At 43.6% G+C, this 21,234-nt stretch overlaps 1 protein-coding gene across 8 annotated transcripts in view; it reads left to right on the plus strand.

Annotated features, from left to right (window-relative positions):
• The window catches only part of STARD13 (StAR related lipid transfer domain containing 13), a 306,300-nt gene that overhangs the window by 216,306 nt on the left and 68,760 nt on the right, over window positions 1–21,234 (plus strand). Inside the window, exon 1 of one of the 8 annotated variants that reach the window (XM_030042611.2) lies at window positions 11,742–11,935. The exons of 6 other annotated variants lie outside the window; for them this stretch is intronic. The gene's annotated coding sequence lies outside the window, so the exon portion shown is untranslated. Of the gene's footprint in view, window positions 1–11,741; window positions 11,967–21,234 lie in introns of those variants that run through there. One more of the 8 variants, XM_030042610.2, reaches the window with a different exon arrangement.

The following is a 21,234-nucleotide window of genomic DNA, read 5'->3' on the forward strand; positions in this document are numbered from 1 at the left end:
GGTAGCACCTCTGGGCTAATGGATTTAAGAAGAGGGGAAAAAAAATGTGCAATTGCAGCCAGAAAGAGGAGTGAGAATATGTGAGAGAAACAACCCTTCGTGCAGAAGGAGGAGGAGGAGATGCTACAAGCGCTGGAGGAGAGATTCCCCTGCAGCCCATGGGGAAGACCACGGTGAGGCAGGCTGTCCCCCTGCAGCCCAGGGAGGTCCACGGTGGAGCAGATCTCCACCTGCAGCCCGGGGAGGACCCCACGCCGGAGCAGGGGGATGCCCGAAGGAGGCTGTGACCCCGTGGGAAGCCCGCGCTGGAGCAGGCTGTGCCTGAAGGACTGCAGCCCCTGGAAGGGACCCATGCTGGAGCAGTTTATGAAGAACTGCAGCCTGTGGGAAGGACTCATGTTGGAGAAGTTCATGGAGGACTGTCTCCCATGGGTGGGACCCCATGCTGGAGCAGGGGACGAGTGAGGAGTCCTCCCCCTGAGGAGGAGGGAGGAGCAGAGACGAAGTGTGATGAACTGACCGCAACCCCCATTCCCCGTCCCCCTGCACCGCTGCAGGGAGGAGGTGGAGAGAACTGGGAGTGGAGTTGAGCCGGGAAGGAGGGAGGGGTGGGGGGAAGGTGTTTTGAGATTTAGTTTTATTTCTCATTACCATACTCTGATTCGATTGGTAACAAGTTAAATTAATTTTTTGCCCAAGTTGAGTCTGTTTTGCCCATGATGGTAATTGGTGAGTGATCTCTTCTTGTCCTTATCTTGACCCAGAAGCCTTTTGTTATATTTTCTCTTCTCTGTCCAGCTGAGGAGGGGAGTGATAGAGCAGCTTTGGTGGGCACATCTTGTCCAGCAAGGGTCAACTCACCACAACAGGACATATTAAAGCTAGGTATATGAACAGCACAATGGCAGATGAAATTCAACATTTCAGAAGGCAGGGCAATCAATAACTGCGAGGAATAATTTGATCTACATTGACCCTTCACAGGTTTCTAGATAACCTGTCACAAATTAAGTTTGCAAGAAGACATTTAGATCTGATTTCCAGCCCTAGGCTCTGTAGGCACCATGTTCCTTCGCCTCCTGGGAAGTCAGGGTTTAATGTCCTCCCTTAGAGCACAGCTCTGTGCAGGTCTTGTCTGCAAATTTTTTCTGATTTCACTGTCTCTCTTACGCAGGGATGTGGTATTTTCTCTGAATAACCCAGCAAACCCCAGTTTTGACTCAGTTAAAACTGGAGGAACTGAGTTTCTGCCAGTATTGCTTCTTTTACTTATACTATCCCTATGTGTTTCTTGGCGTACAGAGAAACATCTTCAGGTTTCTTCCCCGCACACCAGCCTTCCCTGTGATTTGCCTGTGCACGTGTGTTTGTTGCTTTAGTTCTCCAGCAAACTCCACTCGTTAAATCCCACTCACGCTTGACATCCTTTCAGTTGGCTAATGCAGCTTGCCAGGCTCTGATGAGTGATGTCCAAAAAGAAGAATTGGTTTTAAAAGTGGCCCATTATGTTTGACTACTCATTGTTTACCTTGGGCTTGCGACGGAGGAATAGCTTCCCTCCAGCCAGCTGCACTGCACTCTCCTCATCATCATCATCTTCCTCATCATCATCCTCAACCACCTCCTCCTCCTCCTCTGGGGTTTCCAGTTGCAGGTGAGCAGAGCTGGCTGCCCGCAGCAGGTCCTGCTGCTTGCACCAGCCTGCTAGGGCTGGGGTGCCTTGCTCCATTAATGAGATTTTGAGATTTTAGTGCCAAAAGAAAAAAATTCTCATTTTTGGTGTTTCCCGTTCCCCATCTCCTTTTCACTGGGTTCGGACAGCCGGGACCAGGGCAGGCTTAAGGGCTTCATGGCCTCTAGCAGGCAACAGCCAGAGGTGCAGGACCTCCCGGCCACTACATAAACCCATGGAAAACTTTTTTTTTTTAAATCGGTATATGTTTTCCCTGGCTCCCTATGGAAACAAGTGGCACTCCCTCTGCGCGTGCCATCTCCACTTCACACCCTCAGTAACTCTGGAGCCTGCTTTCAGGTTAATTCGACAGAGGTGCAGAGATTTCACAACCAGTGCCTCTAGGGTTTGTGTCAGGAGATGTGCCTGCGTCTAGGAGAAGCTTTTAACACTCTTTCTGACAGCAAGACTGCTACTGTACAACTTCACACAACACTAGACGCCAAAATAACGGCATTGGAGAGAGATTATGTATATGGAAAAAGCTGCTTGGAAATCCATTGTGAATCAGGCTTATTTGTTCAAGTGCTCATAGAAGTCCTGACCCTTACTTTTGTTTGATAATTTGGTTAGTGTAGACTCAAAGAACATCACGTCTCTTCCATGGTGCTGTCAGATAGTCCTGCTGGGAAGGGAGAGGGGAGACACTCCAAGTTGCTGGTACTGCCTAGACGATCACAGCGCACTGCCTGCTTCGTCGCTTATAAATCTAAACGGGTGCTTGAAAGACACCCCGAGTCTTGTATTTTCTTCCTGTTTTTAGCTTCCCTGTTCAGACTGGTTTATAACAGCAGTCATTAAAATATAGCAAATAAAAATGAAGCTCATAGATAGATTCTTCATCAGATAAGCTGTTCCCATATGTATGTCAGTAAGAACAAAGGAATGAATATTCCTTTGACCATGAAATAAATCCTTCAGGTTACTTAAAATGAAGAAAATATTTCCTGAAAAACAGTTGCGCACGTGATGCCTTTTCTCCTCCTCGTTTTTGCTTGGCTGTAGTCAAGAAGAGAGAAAAGATATGACTGGGCTCACTTTGGGTTAGTCCAACAAAATAGGCAGTCCTTCAAGGAAGCTTATCGTCTCCTTTATCATGCCTCACTTCTTGTAGCATTTAATTTTTGTTTGAAAACCTCTTTCTCAAGTCAGATGTTGGATGCCTTGCTTTACTTAGAGCATCTGAAAGTATTTTTCAAACATAGTGAAATGGGTTTAGGTTGGAGTTTTAGGAAGGTGATGTGTAAGTGTCCCTGAAGTGGTCAGGATCTGACTTCTCATTTTAAAAGCACTTATTTCTCATGTGTTACAAACACTTGAAATGACAAAATTACTGGTAATGACTTTTCTGAGTTCATACCACTAATGCCAAGCCTGCAAAGATTGAAAATGACTCACATGGAACCATTCAGCTTTGTCCTTGGGTACAGAATATCTTGCAGAGGTTTTTTTTTTCCTCTTATTTTTCCTAGAAGTGATGTTTGAAAACAAAACCACAGTGTGGCCTTTTTGTGCTAGGAAGTCTTTGTTGCTTTTGCCAAGAGAGTTAGAGGAGGACAAGGCAGAGTGTGGCATCATATGCTTTTGGTACACAAAAATATGTCTAATCGGGACCATCTTAGGAGGTAGTAGAGTGTTGTAAATGAAATCAAATCTCACTGTCTCCAACTCTTCTGAAAAATCCTTTCTCTCCATTCCTTTGTACTCAGGCTCTTCATTTCTAAAACCCAGTAGTGGCCTCTGTCTTGGCTGCACCGGCTGTAAACGATAGTCTCACGTGTCTGGGTAGCTTCCCAGCACTGACGTATGTAATCAAGATCCTTACAGCAAATCTCACTTTGCAGGAAATGACTTTGGGAGAATCCATCATCCTCTTTGCCCAAAGCTGCCTAATGTACTGCCAGGTTTTGTTTTTCTTTTATTTTCCCCTCCTCTGTAAATCATGCTGAAATATCTGGAGGACCATGGTGATAGAAATATTAGTAAAGATTTTTGTGCATGTGTGTGATGAAAGAAAACAAATTTGTCAATAGCATAACTTGCCAAAAAAAGCAAACATTAGTCCTTTGGGTTTCAAAAAGGTCAGGGAGACAACATTTTATACCTCAAGCATGCTGAATTTTGCTCAAAAAGAGTCTTTACATATTTAAAAAAGAAATTTTATACTGTGAAACAGTCACAAGCCGGACTCCTTTGCCTTCTCTTCAGTCCGTGTGAGGATGGGAGAATCACACACTGGCTGGCACCACTAACATCGAGAATTCATGCCCGTTCCCCTAAGAGCTTGTTCAAAATAAACCTCTGATGTCTTGATTACGGCCTGTTAAGCTCCAGAGCAGTTCCTCAGATGAACTGTCAGCATGTAAGCATTTTTTTTTCTGCTGATGTTTGAGGCAGGGCTGTGCAGAAAATCTTTTGTCTTCTGTTGCTTAGAGACAATCTTCTGCTCTGATAAGAAGCACCTTTCTTTATTTTAACGAATCCCACCTTAAAATCTCCAGGAGATTCATGATACTCTGGAAGAGGTGAGGTAAGCCTTCTAGCCTTGTTTGGAGTTGGTTTCATTGCAGCAGGCTAGAGGTCTTAGGTCTATGGATGTGCTGTGAAAACTTCCTATTTTTGGTAGAAATGAAAGAGGAGGTGCTGGGACACTTGTTTCATCCGATGCTCCAGGCTGCACTACTATAAAACTTGTAACAGGAGAGCTGCTTTGTGGAGAGCTCTGCTTGTCTCTTTTCCTAAGAATGGTTCTGAATTTTTGCATATAAATGTAAGAGCTGAGTTGCCATAGGGTATTTAAGGCTTGGCATACTTCATGCAATGCGCTTTCTATAAAGAGGCTTTCGGATGGTGGGAGCGTTCTGGCCATAATTAAAACATTTCTGCATTTAGATGCTGCTTCTTATTTCTCATCTTGAAATGTATTTTGGTCAGACCTTAAGAAAATTAATATCAGAATCATGTCAACTTTGAGATGCCATATATCCTACTTCATTTACTTTGATATATTTTACATAGTCTCAGATCCTGCCTGCTCATAAACAGGGTGTTTGGGAATACAGTAGTCTTGTCAGATAAATTACCTGAAACAGTCACAGACCTGGCATTGAGATATGACGATGGAAAATCTATACTTAGGGCTGTGCCACAGTCAGCGCGTTAACTACAGCTCCTGTGAGAGATGGAAGAAATTTCACCCTGGGCCGCATGCATACCTGATTTCAGAAACTTCAGCAGTCAAGCTAGAGCAGTATTTGGAAGGAGGCTCTTGAAGTTTTAGGCAGTACAGGATGTGTTCTCGGCCATTTACGGCTCCCCAAGCCAACGGTAAGCTAGCACTTGGCTGGGTGTTTGGGGAAGGCTCTGTTTCCATAGGTATTAGTGCTTGAAACCATTAAGTGTTCCACAGCTCTTTTACAAGAGGAGTAATTACATCCTGTCGGCAGAAATTACTCCCGCTGTTTAATTTGGAAACCATATTCTTTGCTTCCAGTCTTGTATTGTTGCACTGCAAATAGCAGCTGCATTTTCTGCCCAGGGTGGTGGCACTTGCCTCCGACACGTGCATGGGGGATGATAGCAATGGCGATGATGTCCCTCGGGATGACGTTTCAGGTTTGCTTGTGACTGAGGTCATTTTAAACGGTGCAGGCATATAGTTTCAGAAATCCCGACTTTTCTTTGCAGTGACAAAAATAACTTTTCTAGCTCTCGTTTCCCTGCAGGAGGGATCCTGAGCCAGCCCCTGGGTGCACTGGGTCTTGAGGCAAATGCTGATGCTGAACTTTTCTCTCTTACTCTGTCCTTTTTAAGCCTTTTATGTACAGAAGGAAATTAGCACTCCAGATTATTGTTGTCTGTTAGTGGTGTTTTTAATTACTGATTTTCAGGACACCCAATTAACTTTTTGCTGAAAACAAGATTTTTTTCCTCCCCTGAAGCAAGCCAGTGATTCACATTTTAATATAAACTTTTAAAAATGTTTGACTCATGCAGCAATTCCAAGAATTTTTATTTCTGAGCTCTTTGAAGCGTTTTAACAAACTAATGAAATACCATGCCTCTGCCGTGCACAAACTGAACCTCATGTTAAAGAGGGCTTCTGTCACTGCAGTGCAGTAAGTGCCATATTCGGGCCCCTGGAGATGCTTTGTCCCATAGGATCCCCTCAGCGGGAGCGTACGGCCACGCTGTCCCAGGTCCCAGCCTGCGGGAGCGGAGAGGCAAGGAGGAGATGCTGCTGAATCGAGCATGGTACCGCTGGTCCCCCGGAAGGGAAAAATATCGGGGACCAGAGCTTGCTGAAGAGTGTTGGGAATCAGAATGGGATTTATCACGTGGTTCGATCAAACCAAAGCAAACTGCTTTGGGCTGGGCTCCGGGAGCCCCTGCTTTGCAGCGAGGCAAGCGGGTAGATCAGCAGTTGTTCGCTCGCGTGATGAGTAAAGCAGAGAGGCGCTGCTTGACTTTCATAAGTGAGACTCAAGCTGTAGAGTTTAGAGTTGAAAAACATTTATATTGGCTATTAAAGGGAACACATGTGACACAGAGATATGCCATGTAAACTCCAGAGATTTTCCAACAGGAGAAAGACTGTGAAAAGCTAACTGAGTACCAAGTATAAATGAGAGAGGTTTTCCTGAAAAATAAGTTAGGTAATACATATTTTGATCCTTCAAAGAATGTGTTTTATATTAAAATGCAAAAGTGTATGGCTTTCTCATCAGGCAGAGATAGTACAACTGTCCTACTTTACATAACCACCGCAATAGTAAATGAATGACAAGTAGCTCAGGATCCCTTTGGGAAATGGCAATCTTAGGTAAGAGCATCTACTGCATGAAAACTGCTCAGGAAAAAAAATCCCCACTCAACATATTATCATTACAATTTTCTGCTTTAGATGGGAAGTTTTCAAGTCACTTTTTTCTTTTCATTTTGCCTTGAAATACCCATTTTAATGCAGAGTTTCAAATAGTAATAACCCGGATATTATTTTTCCTTTCCCCTTGTTTTTTTTGCTGAAAGCATATCCCTGTTACGTAGCACTTTATCTTCCCTCATCTCTGTAACTTGAAAATTTCATAATCTTTAGGAAAAAATATGAGTGTGTTTGTAGGGGAAACCTGAAGACAGGGTTTGCCTGGTCCTGGTAGCACAAAATAAAACCTTCGCCTCGAGTTCTCCTCCAGAATGTGCCAGGGTTAGCGCAGGACATGCGATAATAAAACAGGATTAAAGGGAAGCAGCAAGCAGCGGGTCACTGGCTCCGTGTGCCCTTCCTCTGCAGGCAGCTGGGTTTGCGGTCGTACAGTGGCTGTCGGTGGCGTGGTAGCGTGATTAAGGGACAGCAGCAGGGAATACTGGCATCATGTGGGAGGCTGGCGGTTGGGAGCGATGGAGGAGATCAAAGGCTTGAATGTGTTTGCATGCTGGAGAATAATTGCAAGTCGCTCCTGAAACTTGGCCTGGCAAGGCAGCCTGGCTGTTGACTCTATCCGGCAACGTATTTCCACAGGAGAGGTGAGTACGTGGCACTGTGGGCCCCACCTGCAATGCTGCTCTCGGTTCTCCTTCGCCATGGTTCAGCCCCCGTTCAACTTGCGTCGGTGGATTTAGGAAAGCTGTTAGAGGGGAAATGTCTTATTTTATCAAAGCAGACTGAAACGGGGCTGTGTTTTAGTCTACAGGACAAGGCTGATCTCGTTGCCTGCAACTGGAGGGTAAACGCCAATGAGGGGAAAAAAGCCTTTGAGCTAGAGGACTGTGTAGCCCAGCTGTGAAGTTTCAGCTGACAGTGGAGGTCCCGACCATCAGAGGAAGAAGGCTGCAAGAGCAGTGGTGGGGAGGAGATCTAGGGAGACGTGAGTGCTCATCTTCATAGATGAGCATCTTCATCTTGCTCATCGTTCCAGCAGTGTCCTCATATGTGTTGTTTCTTCTCAAGGGGCTCAAGGCATTTCCAAATCTATCCAGCGGCTCATGCATGCTGTCTTAGCAAAGCAAAATCTGACAGTAAGAAAAAATAATGTATTCTTGAGTGTCTTAGGGTTTTAAGATACAAAATACAAGGTTTTTAATAATTCTGTCTACTGCATTATAAGCAAATACACTGCAGTCAGAGTGCCTCTAAGCTATTAAAACTTTTCCCCCTGACAGCTTCATGGTAGAAGGCTTGCCATATTAAATTTATTCAATTCCTGAAAAGAGTCCAGGGCCAAGAAGGCATAACCATCATGGTTGCATGGAGAAGGCCAAGCTTTCCTATTTACAAGTCACTGGGGGAAAATGGCAAGTAATTTATTCCTCCTCCTTTCCCCCCAGTGTGTTTGTGGGGATGTGAAACTATTTATGAACTTGGTGTTTCAGCAGGGTCAGAAAACCAAAGGGACTGTTGGACTTGAGACCTCCTGAGGTCCTTTCCAACCTGAATTACCCCAGGGCCCTGTGATTTTATGATCCAGCTTTTTTAAGGACAAGGCAAGGCAGACTTTCACCAGAGCTTTCACACGGACCTCTGCGGTTGCTCCCTCTGCCATACTTTCATCACAGGGTCTGTGAGCACTGAAGGTCCTTGGATGGAGTCCTAGCTCCTTGCAAAGCAGCTCTTTACATCAAGGTGAAAGGTCTTCCTCTGACAAAAGTTCACCCACCAAAATGTTTGCTCGTGTTTCTTCTGGTGATTCCCCAAGTGTCAGCAGAGGGAGAGGCTACAAGTCAGAAGGCCCAAATGAAGGTCTATGTGGCACCCTAAGCTCTTCCCCAGCACAGCGTTCTTGCCTGTTGAACTTCTGGGCAAGGGGTCATCCTACCAATTGAATAAATCAGTAGGTCTCCAAGTCTTTCACTTCGTATGACGTTTTCTAATCTCTTTTTGTCTCTGATAATGGGACTAATTAATAATCTGACCTGTGGAGCCACAGTTTGCGGCTGATTTTTTAATTGGTATCCAGTCTCAGCAGATCTCACAACTATCTCCAGGTGAGGGGGAAATGAGGGCTGCAGTATCTGCACAACAGTGGCAGGAGGAACTATCCTACTGGCCTTCATCCCTGGGACGACATCTGTACTACCAAACAAGGAATGGCCAGGGATCCCACAGCCGGGGAGCACAGGCTGCCTCATAGAATCATAGAATCATTTAGGTTGGAAAAGACCTTCAAGATCATCGAGTCCAACCATCATCCATGCCCACTAAACCATGTTATGGAGTACCTCGTCTACGTGCTTTTTTAATACCTCCAGGGATGGTGACTCAACCACTTCCCTGGGCAGCCTATTATTATCATGTTCACACTGCTTAGGAGAAGGTTGGTCGGAGTGGTCCAATACAGAGAACCAGCAGTGCAGATGATCTGGCTCCCAGGACCTGAGCTCATTCCTTGGCCATCTTGTGTTCAACCATACTGGGCTACTGTAGGACTGTGCTCACAATTAGCAAATAGTGTGGCCCAATAGGAGAAGACTTGCAGAGAGAAACAGTCCTGGTAAACCAACATCTGTGCTACCAGATTTTGCTGCTTTATTGTGGATTTACTCTAGTTTGAGCCTGTGAACTGAATGCTCACTAGTGGTGGGAGCAGATCTTCCCGTTCATCCCCAAGGAACTCGGTGCACTGTCTGGAATCGAAGCACATGGAGGACGATGTAGAGTAAATATATTTCTTTTCACCTGCAGCAGGCTTTTTTTCTTGTTATTTGGGTGATGGTCAACAGTCTCAGGGCAGAGAAAGAGCAAATCTTGCCCTATGTGCCATAAACATTACTTCAGGCAGTAGACCAAATGCTCTGTAAAAGTCCTTGGAAGATCCCCATCCTGGGTTCATATAGTGCATGTCACACTGTGGTATCAAGCCTTTAATCTCCTCTTACAGCCTTTGCTAGGGATTCAAAACTCTGTTATTATTCAAATGGGTATGTACTACTGATTGGTCTCATTTATGGATTTTCAAGTACATTTTAAAGGTCAAGTAAGTAATTCTAATCAGTCATGTGGTTTTTGACAGCTGATAAAAATTGAATGTACAGCAGCACCTGGAAAGCAGATTTATTGTATTTGCCGTTACGTATTTGGATTGGACTCGGGGATGGTGCTTCTCCCCTGCACGTTTCACTCTCCATCATCAAGTTACTGGCACTGATCAGCCAGTGCATCCACAGGAGAGCACTGTCGTTGCAGCATTTCAAATCACAGAGTCACAGTTGCTTGGACGGGCGCCCAGGACCCGTGTCTTACAGCTGCTGGTTAAGAGAATAGTAGCTGCATCAGTGCGGTGCTGCCCTCGGCTCAGAGCGTTCCTGGCTACTTAATCCGTACTGCTTTCTCCTAGGCTGCCTGGCTAGTAACAATTTGGAAATCAAGTCTGGCGTAGGTGTTCTCAAATTCTTGTGTGCAGGCCACTCATGCGGTGGTTGCGGAGAGCTGTTGGATCGCAAGATTGCAACTGACTGTCCTCAGTTACTGTCTGCAGAACTGTAAGCAAAGAAAATGAGAATATTTTCCCATTTCCAGAAATAGCAGTCGCAGATTGGGAGCAAGGCTTGAGCTCGGGTGCTGTAACATCAGCTTCTACCACGTGAGCTAAAGGGCTAACTGCATCGCTTGTGGGAGCAGTAGTACGTACAGGGACGGGCAGCAAGGCTGGCCAGCCCTGGCACGAAACAGATGAGATTCTTCAGCTTAGGAAAAAAAGGGAGTTAAATGGGATCTGACAGAAGCCCGTGAAGTCATCTATCGTGTGGAAAAAGTGAACTTGGGAGAACCGCGGGGCATGTAATGAAGTGGTTGGAGAGTCAGTGTAAGTAGACAGAAGTGCTTTTTTTGGTGTTTTTCCACTACGTTTTTGGAACACATTAGGGTTGGGTGGAAGACACTCAAAAAGGGGCGAGATCCACTCATACAGGACCGGTGAGGCACTAGTCCAGCTCCGGCAGCTGGCCGGGGAAACCGCCGGGTTCCTGCTTCTTGCTGGGGGCCGAGCGGCACGCCTGGGGAAAAGCCGCTCCCGGCACACGCGGCTCTTGCAGCCTTCCCGGAGCTGCTGGTGGAGCTGAGGCTCGAGGAGCCCTTCATCGAGACCACGGCAGCGGATCAGCTGCTCTTCAGCCTGGGCAGCGGGCAGGGGACCGTGTGTGCCACTGGGACACCATCAGCTGTTAGCGAGGAAGGGGTCGGTGTTCGCCCTGCCGACACTTTCAGCTGGGATGCGGCTCTCGCCATAGAAAAACCCGAGAACCCTGGGATTCTTCAGCCCATTCAGACTGTATCCAGATCTGCCCAGTCATTTTTAATTTCCACAGCAGTTTCTTAAGAAGGTCTGGAGGGTGGAGGATTAGAACAATTTACGGTTTACAGAAACTAGGCTCTGTTTTGCTCTGTTCATGGGAACAAAGTTCATAGCACTGGTTTTATGGTACCACCTTGCTTTTATACTCTACGCTTTTTTAAACATGATAATGACTTCAGCGCTGTATAGTGCACTTAGTGCCGTGCAGAAAATAAAAGTATTTCCTGCCCACACTTCAAAAGAGCTGCTACGATGGTAAAGGCTCTTTCAAGCTTAGGGCTGCTAGCCTAAGCTGGGTTAGTCTGTCAAAAAGCTCTGCATTGCAAATGTAAATTTATCTTTGTAAGAATGACAAGCTCCTGTTCAAAGCAAAACACTACATAAAGCAGTTCACTGAGGCAGTATGTTTTACCATATTCCCCCTCTGGAACAGAGAGGAGTTTTGTATTACATTAATCAGCTTCTAAGCCCTGAAGGTCACAATTATCTGGCCACTATTTTTCAGTATTAGTGATTTTAGTACACGATTAACTTTCATGTGTGCATCATTAAGATGAGGAATTGTTTTTGAAGTTTCAAATAGAGCAGCAGGTCTTAGCTGTAGTATTTGCCATACTTGCTCAGCCACTGTTAAAAGGGATGATTTATAGAAAACCCAGCTGTGAGTTTTCGTTTCTTCAAGAGCAGGAGGCGGGACTAGAAACCAACCTAAAACCAAGCGGAGCATTGATCAGAGTAGAAATGATGTAGAGCACAGCTCCGCAGACAACAGCTAAGCATCGTGGAAGTATTAGCTGGCAGCGATAAGGAGGCGGAAGCAGCGCTCGGTGACAGAGGAGCCATCTGTCAGGAACTGGGAATCCGATTTCAAGAGAGCAGAAAATGAAGTACAGAAGAAAGTGATTTTGGTTCAAAGGTACAGTGAAGCTCAAGGATATCTGTGGACAGTAAGTTTCTATACTGTAGCAGGGATGTTTAATACAGCAGCTAGTACTGTTTGGAAGGGCTTTTCAGCTTTGAAAACATACATAAGTAGCTCCTTTATAAAACAGCTTTTACTTAAAGCTTTTTATTTATTTTTAAGATGTAAATCAGCTTATCTGTTTGAGGTGGCTTTTTTAAAAACTTGTAAACAAACTTTAAAACTGCTGGTGTCCATCACTTCAGAGGGTGGTTTTGTTTAATAAGGTCATCTCCTGTCGAGGACAAGATTTGTTCGTAACCTTTCTGAAAAATTTCTTAGAAGAAAAGACTGCTTTGGCCCCAGTTGCGAGGTGAAAAAGGGTAGGCAAGAATATTTTTTCTGGAAAGGGGAAAGGAGTTCCCACCCAAATAGATCTAAACTAACTGGAACTACAGTGTATAAACACCCCGGGGCTAAATCCTACCCTCACTTACACTGATGTAAGTCAGGTTTAAGTCTACTGCAGTTAATAAAATTACTCCTGATTTAATTAAGGATAGAATTTGGTTGCACATTTCTTAATAACGAAAAAGCCCCATGGTTCTTTCCAAAGTGCATTTTATGTTAACAGATTATTAAGGACTTGCTTTAAAATACGTTAAAATTAATTGTAAACTCACATTATGATGCATCTTTTGTCACGTATTTGTATCCTTTGAAAATAGCTCAAAAGCCAGCGTGAGATATTGTAAGCAATCCTATTATTTCTTGTTAGCAGGTTCTCAGATAAGGTTTGCACTGCTCATAGTTTCATGCTCGTTTCAGTTCAGCGGCTCATATTTGGGGTGATATGCTTTAATCCCAAAAAGGTTTGTGAAGCTCCAGCTGGGAGCGATAAGGCGATATTAGCTGTAGCAGAAAAGTGTCAAAGTTCTGTACAAGACCCCAGACTGTATTACTGGGAATGAAACTGTTCTATTACAAATTGTACAGAAAAATTACTCTTGTTGCAGTGGTTTTAATGTATGAGTTAGAAGCAGAAGCATTGGCTGCTGACTGAGAAAAAAAAAAAAACAACAAAAAAACAAAACCCACTCACTATTATGGCCCAATATGGATGACAAAACACTGTAGCATGTGTGGGAAAATGGCTGCAGTCCAATGTCTGGAACCATTTATCTTCTGGTAGAGTCTGGAAGATGACTGTTTTATGTATTTTACAGAAATCCCTGCTGATTGATTTCATTTACTTAGGGGGAGGGGGCATGGTGACTGATGGTGGGGACAACTGGGCAAAAAAAAAAGTGGATTCTTTACATTATCCCGACATCCTGTTCTGGTTAGGGTTGTTGGCACCTTTTGAGGGGACCAGACCATGCTGGGCAGCCCAGTACGTCCTGCCGTTGCTTTTGCTACTACACACAGCCAGAGGTTTGCTTCTTTTTTCCTGGGTCTCAGTGAGCTGAAAGTTGCAGATTCTGCTTCCACTAGGGCCAGGCACATTTTGGAAATTATGATTTGCAGAGGTCTGACGGGGAATGGACAGAAATGGGTACAGGTCTCTGTAGCCTGCCGGTAGCTTGGCTGGCAGTGGGCGCTGTTATTGAAGAGGGAGGAAAGAATTTGTGAAAAGTCTGGGGGAAAGTCTTTTCAGCGTGCAGGGCTTGCTGAAATAGCTCATCCCACTTTGGCACACAAGGTCTGTACGCTAGGATGATGATACTGTTTTCTTCTGACGTTTGTTGCTAAAATAGCCACAATTCCTGGTGTGTCTTTATTTGTAAGGAATAAAGAGCTTGTCAAGCATGGTAGAGGCAACAGGGATATGCTGTACATCGGTGTCTTTCCTTTACCTTACTGTTATTTTTGTGTGTGCTCTGCCTGCCTGTCTGTCAAGGTGTTTGCCTTCAAATCAATTAGTCTCACATCTCGGCATGACAGTCGCTTGTTATATACCAGGCATATCTACAGACATTTGCTTTCATGTTGCAGGGAATCAGTGCCAATATTTTCATATGATGAAACAAGAGTGGAGGGACACGTCTCCTAGTCAGTACACTGCTGCTGTGTTGAGGTTTAACAAAAATGGGGAGAAAATGGATTTTTCAACTGACAGTACTACTTCATTTTGTACCCTTCAGTCTCTTCAGAGGGTCCCTTACTAGTGGTTGCAATGCCAAGTCCAATGCAGTGTCACGTAACAAACCTGGAGAAAGGGAAAAGAATTGTGTCTCTCCCATCATGTCTGGTTTCCCAGACATAACCACAGTACAGTCAAGACATTTTTCATTGACAGAGTGGGAAAGAAAGAAAGAAAGATCTTCTACTTTACCCCAACCGCCAAGGAAGCTTCACGTATTTATCAAGTATTATTATCAGATTGGTAGGAGCTATGAAGCACTGTGCTTAAACAGTATCCCAAGAATAAACCCAGCATCACCTCCCTTCTGAACAGCACCCTGTACTATTGCCCTGCGGTGTCATTCAGCCCACACAGGTTCTTTGGCCTCACTGCTCATCACGCTGTCTTGATGCGCACTCATTTTCTGTGTCTGTTTGTTGAGGATGTGCTTATGGCTATCAGACGTCTCTTTGTTACTCATGTGTTGACCTCTGATTTCTAAGTTCACAGGCATTTAGATTAATCATAACCTTTTCTACTTTCCTAACTTCCTTAGCCTCCTTTTCAGCCACTACATGTTTGGGTTATCCTCCCACAGAACAGTTTCTTGTTGGGACCCTCCCAAAGGGGTAGCCAGTGTTGCTCTTGGTTGAGTTTGAGCCTTTGCTGCTTTTTGGTAGCTCTAATTGAGGAGGGCAGTGGGTAGTGCCATGGGTTTCAGGTGAAGGTACTGGTTCTTTTCCTTGAGTATGCCTCTGAGCTGCCCTACAACACCGAGCAAATCTAGCGCCCCAGTGACTTTTTTACAAGTTCTGCCTTTATCATGGAGTCCTCGAGGGGGACTGTCTTCCACACTGAGAGGACTCTTCATGAGATAGTGCTGGTGAACAGATCCAGTGTAAGTCCAGCGTCTCCCTTTAATCTTGCATTTGGGCAGGAGGGGAAAAAAGTGGTCTAAGCTGATGCAAACTTGTCTTTTCATCCAATGGGACTGCGTTGTCCTGGTAATTTGGAGCACATTTGTGGACTGCCAGCCCCCAACCCTTCCTCTTCTGTAAAGATTTGTAGGATGGTGTGCTCAGGCTCCAGCCATTTCAGCTACTGCCTGCACAGTCCCTACATTTTTATTTGTCACCTCTTAAGTCTCTTCATTACCTGAAAACATCCTTCATGTGGCTATCACAAAGGTACCTTCCTGAGTGCGCTATTTCTTACAGGTAAAATATCTTAGAACATATTTTACACACATTGCATGTTATCCCATTTTTTAATACAGTTTGTCCTTTTGTACTTTGCAATATAGTACATGACAAGCATAGGCCGGGTGGTAGAGCTATAGCTGCCTCTTGTTTTCTTATCAGGTACTGTTAAAAACAAAATTAGGTTAAAAGAAAAGAAGGGAGCTCTGTAGGCTGTGGAACATTATAAAACCTCCCACTGAATGTCTGCACAGGACATACAGCAACAGCAAAGCTGTTATTTACTAAATGAGTTCAGAGTAGGGGCCAACTGAATGCAATGCATAAGTGATTTACTTATTCATTTATAACTCTAACCTAGAATAATGAATTTTTGCTGTCCCATAAAAACGATGACTTTATGTGACCCTTTAAAGCCTTCAGCATTAAGTGGCATTAAGTTGATGGCTACTTGTTTTGTACCTTCAGTGAAAAATTATGCATAAATCAAGTAAGCTTTGCTTGTAATGTACTCATAATCCTCACAGGCAAAACTCCCACCCAAATCTAGTGATCAAGTATGGTTTCTTGAACTCAGCAGAAAGGTCACCTCATAAAAAATATGGGGGTATAATATTCAGGCCACCCAGGCAATTTTTTTTGGCTAGGATATTGCTTTAATTAAGTGATTCTAAAGTTAAAATAATAATAGGATTCTGATTTAAGCAGATAAAAGCCAGGGGAGCTACATTAAACTCAGTTTCCATCCACCAAACACATCCAGACGAGCTAAGCTCACTCGCTGTTTGAAGAACATTTTTGCACAGAGGGACAGACAGGATGGGCTGAGGTTGAGTCCTGAATGTTCTGGGGTTTGCGTATTTAAATCAAGCCCTTAGCATTGTTTTGTTCCTTAATTACTTCTGGTTTGTTGATTTATTGATGCTTTTGAAGACAAGTAGACTCAGTAAAACATAATCATTCTGTGTCACGTAAAAGCTGTTGTTAAATCTGTGGACATTATAGACAAAAGGAAAGGATTGATTGAGGGGTCTTTTGTGGAGGTGGTCTTCCACCTACAGGTAAAAACAGTGGTAGCTGTCTTTTAAAGGTGGAATTGAGTTACTGAATTGCAAATGAAATGGAAGGTCTTGTGAAACCACTGGTTAGGGCTGTCTCAGTTCTTGAAATCTACCAATGCAGCCAACAATTTGGGCAGAAGTTGAATGGGAACGAGTGGTCCTGCAGAAGGGGTTGGTGGCTGGAGCATCTTCATGGAGCACTGCTGGGAGAAGCGAAGGCTGGACTTACCTCTTCTGTATGAAATGGCCCTTCCATTTGGGGGTGACCTTGGAGGAAATAGGAGTACTATTTGCTTTAGCACTGTCTACACAGGCTTTGAACAGGGATGAAAACCGCAAATGGCAATCCTTTGCCAGCCATGAGCACTGATGTACAGTTGAAAAGTCACAACGTGGTCCCACCTGGCTTAGTTTTGGGGAAATATTTGGAGCTTGCACCTAGTGTCTGCTGCCTGTGTCCCTGGGGCCCCATACCCGCACCCTAAACCCCAAGTCCAAAAAGCACCTCTGCGTCTTCCTTTTCAGCGCAGCGGAGCATAGCATCCAGGCATTACTCCTTCCCTCTGTGTCTCTCCTGTGTCTGCGTGTCCCAGCTGCTACACCTAGAGCAGGGCATGGGCCCTCGCTTGTCAGAGAAGGATTTAGCAAATTGTTTGTTCAGGAGATGTTAATTTGTCACATCCCTCCACCAGTGGCTAATGACCTACTCGGGCATCTCTGTTGTATTCATTTGGTTTGCAGGAATATGCTCACAGATGAGCAGGAGTGAATGTGGTAGATACAGGTGCAATGATGTGTACCTCTCTTGTGCTTCTGAGCTACTGAATTCAAAGTATAGATGTATGTTAATATTTAGCACTTACATAGTGCATTAAATCTCCATAGGCCTGTAGGAACATGTCTAATTTATACATCCAAAGTAATAGAAGAGGTAATCGCACATAACAGTCTTTTCATCACTTAACCCAATGAGGAATGAAGACGCTATTTTGTTTGGACTGTAATTGCTTATACATACCTGAAAATACCATCCCATATTCTCAGTTCTTTGTAAAAACACCACAGGTTTGTCGTTACAAGAACATTTCAGACAGCTGCATAATGAGTTAACTTCACTTTTTAGCTAAACTGAAAATTAGGAGGCTGACCCAGATCTCAGTGGGATATCTCCACTGGCGTTTTTCAGTGAACTTAGGTGCTGAATGAGCTAAACCAGTTCATTTTAAAAAACTGTTTGAAAATCATCTTTCAGAAAATACAGTCTTGAAAGCCTGGTACTGATGATGAGCATGCTGGCAGACCTTTAAGGCAGCAGTCGAACACCCTCACGCTTCATGTTATTTATTTATATTACATTTGTATTGCCCACCCAAGCTTCCAGAGCAAATTCAATAGACAGCTATAGTTCTGCCTTCATTCCTCAGCTCCGGTTGCTATGGCATCCAAGTTAGGAAAATATCTGCCAGCTCCAGGTGGCTGAGCAAGCAGATGGGTGAAACATGAGCAGTAATTTAGGGAACCATGAGGTGGTATCCTACAACCAGCGGGTATTGTCCATGGTTTTTGCAAAAAGGGGCAAGGAGTTGTGAACATCGCTGGGAAACCTGGACTTTATTTAGCTACAGCGAAAGAAGCAGCCTGTACCGGCAACCTACATTTGTACTGAGAGGCTCTGGTAGTGAGCTATGAAATTGTTCAAATTAAATACAAAATTAGAGATTAGAAGCGGCTGGCTGGTATCACCTATAGCTATGCTCAATAGCATCCCACTCTGTGATTCGTTCCACCAAGCTCAGTGGGATTATAATAGTTGTTGAATAAGGTGGCAGAACTGAGCCTTCAGGTTAAAGACACATATAATGAGAATTGTAAACACTGTGCAAAAAAATCCTTTCTTACGTACAGACTTGGTACTCAGAATTTGTCCCTTGAGATCTGCATAATATAATACAAATAGGATCTAAAAATTCAAACTTTTTAGTCTTAACTATGTTCAGGATCAATATTCAAATGCTTTGGTAGAATTTCTTCCCCCATCCAGTTGTCACTGTTTTAAGTCACTTTAATAGCGAGAATTAATTTTCATTGAAAGCAATTTTTTCCCAACATTTCTTTGTTTTCAGTAAGAAAAGAACAAGAACAAAGACTACCAAACAAAATACAACTTGTCTAAAATCTCATAAAAGCTCTTGCACAAGAATCTATCAAGCCTGGGAAAATATGTGTTCTTTTGTAAAAACATATTTTTCCTTGAAGTCACTGCTAGATTGCAGAAGTTCACATAACGTATCGGTATGTGTATGTGTTTATGTAAGATGGACCTCTGTATTTCACTTTCAGATGTCAGTGTTGCCTTGGCAACTGTATTTTATTGATTAGTAGAATATATGTAATTTGTTTCAGAGCTGCATCATCTTACAAGTTCATTTTTCTTTGTAAGAAGTGGTTTCATTTTCTTGTTCTCTGAGTAAAATAATTTTTCTGATATGAGAAATAGCATTCTTTTGATCCTTTTGGAGGTGTTTCTGTGGCTGTACACACAACCCAACAAAGTTTGACACATGTTTGCCGATGAAGTCATTAAATACTTTATCTACAGATACATGCATTTCTTATTAAAGTTCTTCTGCTGTATCTGTTAACCTAATATCTTATCTGTAGCTTCAGCTGGTAACCAGTTGGAGACTCTGTCCATGCAGTTCCAGTTATTAGATACTGTGTGGTGGTTTTCCTCCAGAGATTTCGAATTCCAATTAGTAATACTTCGCAGGATCTCTTTGAACTAAGTATTATTATGGAATTTATTTTACACTTAGACAAGCTGAGATATGGAAAACTTACCCTCAAATAAGAGTAAATCTGAAATAGTACTGAGAGTAGCTCCTGAAACTCAAGAATCTTTTACTCTTGTTCTACCCATTGTGGGTTTGTCAGGTCTAAGGGTTAGTTCCTGACTTAGGACAGTAGCATTTAACGAACCAATTGTCCTGTCACCAGTCCTATTTCTGTGAGTGCTGGTTACGTTTATGAGAAGTCGTGGTCCTGACCTGAAGACCCTGGGTCTTCACACAAACCGAGCAGGGGAGAGGATGGGAAGGGTCGGCGGGATGCTGTGTCGCGGTTCAGATGGTGCCATTGCCTGATTACGTGCACAGCTGAAGAGATCCACATAGTTAGATTTACCAAATATCCTCCTGCTTTTGGTTTTGTCCTTTCCGCCTGTTTTTGTTTGTTTCATGGTTTATGAGTATCACAGGAGCCAAGAGCAGGCAGGGTGTGCAGCTTCCTGGATCAAATCAGGCAGGGGAGCAACAAGAAAAAAATAGGGAGGCCGAGGAGAAGGAGGAGGAGTACAAATAATGGATGGGAAGTAATGGAAGTTCAGCCAGATGTTCATGTAGAAGCTCTTTTTTATGTAGAACTGAAAGCATAGCCATCCCTCCAAGTCCTAATATTAACAATTTACAAATTATAGCAGTGATTGTATTTATATGTCATACAGAGTGTAAATGATGGGAACGGGTTGTCAACACACATAGGAAAACAAGTCTGAAAATCTCTAGCACTTTCTTTAAATATAATAGTTCCTGACAATTAAATATCCCATTGGTTGTTATCTAAATATTTATCTTCAGTGAAATTACAAGAAGTCCACAGTCAGAGAAAACCCACACTTTTCTGTTCTCTGTCTTAAAGATTAAATTATGTTCTACCTTTGAAAAAGCACTTGTTTTCTGGTTTTATCCTGTTTTATTTTTGTGGATAACTTTGAAAAAAAGAAAGAGAAAAGAGTCTGCCATTGATGGCAAGCAGGGACAAAGGCACTGTTACTAGATTGTGGTTTTTAAGGCTGTTTACCATGCTAAGTCAGAGACCATAATGTGAAATCATGTTTTTAATCTTTTGGATTAAAATATTCAACAACAGCCCTTCCTAGCAACAAGGCTCCACCTAACACAGCGCCTTATTTTCTTGCAAGGATCCTGCAGTTTTACATGGATTTTTTGGGCCAGTCTTTGGCAGCAGCAACACTAATTTATTCCAGATGAAAGTCAGGCCCACTATAATTAGCAATACCATGGTATTTGTCTGAAAAATCAAGAAATGCTGGCATTTGCTAGAGATGCCATGTGTCTTGTGGAGAACCCGGTCCATTTAATTCAAGCTTTTAGGTACTCAGGGTTAAGCAGATGGTCCTGTCCATTTGTCATAGCTGCTTAAATTCCTTGTACAGTCTAAGGAGAGAGCAGTTGCTTACTGAAGACGTGCGGAGCAAGATCCGTTCCCCCTCTCCATCCATCCACCCACCCGAGGATGATTCAGTCTGCCTCATTCAAGTAAATACCTCTTCCATTGGGAATATAGAGGAACAATAGGAAATAAATGCTGGCACCTCCATGCAGTTGGGATTCATTTGCTCATTTGAAGATGGATGTGACTTATCTTCCCCTTGCATAATAAGCCAAGAATTAGAGCACTCATCCCAGAGAGAGGAGGCCCTGGGCTCTACTCGGTCTGAGTGAGTCGAGTTCACATCTTCTACATTTAACTCAGAGGAGCTAAATTCCTCCCTTCGTAGGATGACCATCCGTAAGTCTCCATGCTTTTGTTTCTTATCCTTTCCTTTTCTGTGTGTCTGTGAGGACTGTGAACTCCGTAAGGCACCAGTGCGTTTGTCATTGAACGTTTGAGCAGCACTGACTGTTCTGATGTTGGCTGAGGTTTGTAATGAAATACAAATAATAGTAACGCTTGTGCAAGTTTCTCCCTTCGCACCACAGAAAATGCTGATTATAAGCTTTGTTCTGGTAGATGCATTACATGGTTTTGGTTGGTATTGGTACAAGGTGGGCTTTGTACAGCCTTTGGTTGTGACATAGTTTGTGGAACAGAGAAGAGTCTCCAGGGATGTTGGGCTTGACGTGTATA

Source organism: Aquila chrysaetos, chromosome 19, assembly GCF_900496995.4.
Source record: "Aquila chrysaetos chrysaetos chromosome 19, bAquChr1.4, whole genome shotgun sequence".
Classification (NCBI taxonomy): Eukaryota; Metazoa; Chordata; class Aves; order Accipitriformes; family Accipitridae; genus Aquila; species Aquila chrysaetos.